General features: G+C 37.4%; 1 long non-coding RNA gene across 1 annotated transcript; it reads right to left on the reverse strand.

The window, feature by feature from the left end:
• Positions 1-3,767: 3,767 nt before the first annotated feature.
• On the reverse strand, positions 3,768-4,977 carry LOC147006848 (uncharacterized). Its single transcript, XR_015054568.1, has 3 exons — positions 4,535-4,977; positions 4,213-4,270; positions 3,768-3,923 (listed from the first exon to the last, which is right to left on the reverse strand). It is a non-coding gene; the product is annotated as an uncharacterized LOC147006848 (long non-coding RNA).
• Between the last annotated feature and the right edge of the window lie 23 nt (positions 4,978-5,000).

The following is a 5,000-nucleotide window of genomic DNA, read 5'->3' on the forward strand; positions in this document are numbered from 1 at the left end:
ATTGATTTATCAAATTATTACACAAAGGCACAGGCTGAACGACATAAATATAATATAACCAAAAATATTAACATGAAAAATGCTTATAAATTAAAAAATTATCCAAGCCCGACTGACGCGAATGACTTGGTGAGATTAAGCGATTTATCACAATATATATCCTTAAATAAAACGGCCGTGTATTCCAAAGATACAGAAGTGTTGATATTATCTCCAGGTCAGACAGAATTCACAGTTCGAATTAAAATAAATTTTTATAAAGAAGGGCGTATCGTTTGTATGAGAATAGAACAATGGGGGTATGATATGAATGATTTAGGGTATAATTAGTCATTTAAAATTAACCTCGAAGACCTGGAACAATTAAATCAGTCTCGTAAGGAAGAATATTATCCACTTGGTATCGAGAATGAGTTTTGTGGGGCTACGATTAGTAAACAACAAATAAAAGAATTTAATAAGGGTAAATATAATAATGGTTTTGCCCTTGTTTATCTCATGAAAACAGAAAAAAACAGGATTATATATAATAAGTAAGGAAATACAAAATGATTTAACTATGGGAAGATGGGGAGGTGTTTCGTGCCATAATATTGTTCTAACATATATTTCTAATACATAAATGACAGCAAGAAGGCTTCAAGAAAATTATCATTTCTGTGTCCAAGCATACCTTCAAGAAAAGGGTATTCGGTATTTTAATAAATATGTTCTACAACATAAGAATGAGGTATTTTCAATAAAAGATTGGCATTATGCTGATGTTGATAAACCGACAACTTTAGATTTAATTAGAATGTTAAATAATGAAAAATTATAAAGTTAAGAAAAGGTAAGGCTCTTTTAGAAATTCAAAAGAAATTTTATTGGTTTCCTGTTGTAAAAAATTATTTTGGATCCAGGAATAACAAGAAATCCTGATGAATTTATGTATAATATTCTATGGGGTGTATGCGATTCAAGGATAGTAAGGGATGAGGAAGGAGTTGAAGAAGAGAGGGAAGAGGAGGAAAAGGAGAAGAGGGAGAAGAAAGAGAAGGAGGAAAAAGAGAAGAGAGAGAAGGAGGAGAGGGAGAAGAGAGAGAGGGAGGAAAGAGAGAAGAGAGAGAGGGAGGAGAGAGAGAAGAGAGAGAGGGAGGAGAGGGAGAAGAAAGAGAAGGAGAGGGAGGAGAGGGAGAAGAAAGAGAAGGAGGAAAAAGAGAAGAGAGAGAAGGAGGAGAGGGAGGAAAGAGCGAGACAAAATAAATATCAAAATATGGAAACCAGTGAGATTAAAAAAAGATTAAGGGTATTACAGAAAATAACTCAACCCACCGAGGAGGAAAAGAAAGAATTGACAAGTCTATTTGCAATACTTTCGACAAGACTATTAGCATCGACAAGATATGGATTTTAATTCAAGTTTTCATTTTTTTTTTTTCTTAAATAAATGGAGGAGAGAGTGAAGGCATTTCTAAGGATTCTTTATGTTTTAAAAATTAAGATTCAAATGTGCATGTTGGAAACTAAAAAGGTTTTTGCACTCTGCAGGAATTTTTCTCATAAATAAATGAGTTATTGTCTCAAATGTAAAAAGAAAACTAATACTAAAAATATTTCATATATTAAAAGTAAAAATAACAGGGTTATACAAAAAGGTATATGTTCGGTGTGTGGTTCAAAAAAAAATCAATTTATCTCCCAACACAAACTAGGAGGAGATATCCAAAAGTTTTTATCAGGAAGTAAATTTACAACTACTGGAATACCAGGGGAATTACATCTTCCAGGGTATTCATTCTGTGGCCCAGGCACAAACTTGGATAAAAGATTAGATGAGGCAGACAATCCTAAATCCTGGAGTAAGCCTATCAATAGAGTTGATGAAGTGTGCATGAGACACGATATTGATTATGGGAATACCACAACGTTGCAAGAAAAGCATGAAGCCGATAGAGAAATGTTGTATAATTTGTCTCTGATACAAAATCCAACCTTGAGAGAAAAAGTTGATCGGTTCATTGTGAAGAAGATGATCAGTGCTAAATTGAAACTTGGACTTGGAAATTCAAAAAACTTATAGGCTCTAATGATGTTATTAAGACTGAAGAGCAATTAGCTGATGAATTACATAAACCAATATTCACAAAGTTTCAGAGAAGGAAAGTTTATTCCAAGGAAGTAGATTATATCTGGTCTGCTGATTTGATTGAACTCAATAATGATAAGGGGTACAAGTATGCTTTAACCGTTATTGATTTGAGGAGTAGATATGCGTGGGTTGTACCATTAAAAAAACAAAACAGGTAATACTCTTATGTTAGCCTTCCAAAAGATATTTAATAAAAGTAAGAGAAAACCTAAAAAATTGTGGACTGATGAGGGTAGGGAGTTTTATAACAAGACATTTATGAATTTTCTAAAAAATAACAGTATTACATTATACAGTACCTTTAATGAAGGGAAGGCAGTTGTTGTTGAACGTTTTAATCGTACCTTAAAAGAGAGACTATATAAAAAATTCACACAACTCGGTTCACAACAATGGTCATCTTTTATTCAGGATATTGTGGATAAGTATAATGACACGATTCACACGGCAACAAATATGAAACCATCAGAAACATTTACAAAATTAAAATATGAAAAAGAGATTAATGTCAGAAAACCTAAGTTCAAAGTTGGTGATATCGTAAGAATATATAGGTGGAAATCTCATTTTGAAAAAGGTTATACGAAAAGATGGACCAACGAGCTTTTTAAAATTGTTGATGTAATAGATACGGTTCCTTGGACTTATAAGATATATGATTTGGAAGGGGAAGAGATTTTAGGTTCATTTTATTCACAGGAATTACAAAAGACAAAGATAAATTGAAATTTTTTGACTCCGCCCCTTTTTGGCTCCACCCACACAAGCCCCCGCCCACACAAGCCCCGCCCACACAAACCCCACACAAACCCCACCACACCCCCCCCCACAAGCTCCAATAAATTGAAATTTTTTGACTCCGCCCCTTTTTGACTCCGCCCACACACGCCCCTCCCACCGAAGCCCCGCCCACACAAACCCCACACAAACCCCACACAAGCTCCACACAACCTCCACACAAAAACTCCACACAAAAACTCCACACAAGCTCCACACACACAAACCCCACACAAGCTCCACCCATATTCATCATATTCACATAATTAGTGATTAGTTAATTAGTTCCCCACACACACAACATGTTTATTTAATTAAAAAATTATCCACCCATCCACACAAGCTCCACTCATCCACCCATCCCCCCATCTCTCCACCCATCCATTTATCCACACAAACCTCATCCACATAAGCCTCATCCACATTCACCCCTCCCACACAAGCTCCACCCACATAAACCCCTGCCCATATAAACCCTGCCCACATAAACCCCTCCCACATAAGCCCTGCCTACACAAGCTCCACACAAAAACTCCACACACATAAACCCTGTCCACATAAACCCCTCCCACACAAGGTCCACCCACATAAACCCCGCCCACACACACACCCCGCCCACACAAGCCCCTCCCACACACACCCCACCCACACAAGCCCCCACCGAAGCCCCGCCCACACAGGCCCCGCCCACACAAGCCCCACCCCCCTCATCCCCCCTGTGCGCCCCCACCTTTGACCCACCACCTCCTTAATCCCACCCCCACCCTTCCCCACACACACACATGGGGAGGGGAGGGATGGGATGAGGGGGTGATGGGTCATTGGGGAGCGCACCTACCCCCACCCTTTACATCTCTTTTATTCTTTTCTTGTAATTCAGAATCAAGTAATTGTAAACAAAACAAATATAATTTATTAATATTGAAAATATTAAATATTCATTTGCGAGAATGTACAATCTTTCCCAGCAATCTTCTTCAGATATCTTGTGATTTCGAAACTCAGACACCATATTCTGTTTTGAAACAAAAAGTGGATAATAATTAGGTTCTATAAAGATAATTACATGGTAATATGAATAAGCCTCGTTGACCACTGAATTAACACACCAGGAGCCTGTCATCCTTTCAAGGTCAATAAAATGAATTCCAGTGTACTGACAAAACCACGTCCAAACTAATGATGCAACCAACATAAGGCGACATTCTAAAGAGAGAGTGATATTAATAATAATTCAGAAATATTTACCTCCAGAAAATCATGTGTTGTACGAGTGATATTAATAATAATTCAGAAATATTTACCTCCAGAAAATCATGTGTTGTACAAGATTGCTTCAACAGCTGATGTTGTGCGATAGTGCTGAAAAAAAAAATAATAAGTCAAGGGTATAGATGAAGAGACAGACAGGGAAAGCAACACACACACACACACACACACACACACACACACACACGCACACACACACACATACACACACACATAGACACACACACACGTGCCTCACCATTGGCTTAATTCATTCGAGATCAGAGACCAGTCATTATAAATCATTGGCCTCTTCAATAAGAGCAGAGAGAGGTAGGTAGAAAGACAGACAGAGAGAGAGGCACACACGTGTCTCACCATTGGTTTAATTCCTTCGAGATGAGAGGACGTGATAAGACTTCATGCCACTCATTGAAAATGTCTTTCAATTCTCTTCTAAAATCATTGATCTCTTCAATAAGAGTATTAATTTCATGAACCACGTCGTGATATGTGAACTCAATTTCTTCCAATGCCCTGTCAGGGAAAAAATATATATATATATATATATATATATCAGAATTATCATGATTTAATTAATAATCATTTGCTTCATCGTTCAAAGAGAAAAGCATACACAAACTTACCAACTCTGTAGTGGGCTGTTGGCTTCATCGGAAGAAATATCGTCCATGCCTCAGTTGTAAAAATGAAAATCCCGTCTGGCAGAAACTTTGTCTGGCGAACCGCTTATAAAGCAACGATGAGGAGATTGCTTAATCATTGGGTGTGGGCATAGGAAATGACAAGCTTCTCTTAATGATCTCATCTGGCCACCGCCCGA

Source organism: Eptatretus burgeri, unplaced genomic scaffold (genome assembly GCF_056783735.1).
Source record: "Eptatretus burgeri isolate ZD-2024b unplaced genomic scaffold, Ebu_testis_v1 Ebu_testis_scaffold_1789, whole genome shotgun sequence".
Taxonomy (NCBI): domain Eukaryota; kingdom Metazoa; phylum Chordata; class Myxini; order Myxiniformes; family Myxinidae; genus Eptatretus; species Eptatretus burgeri.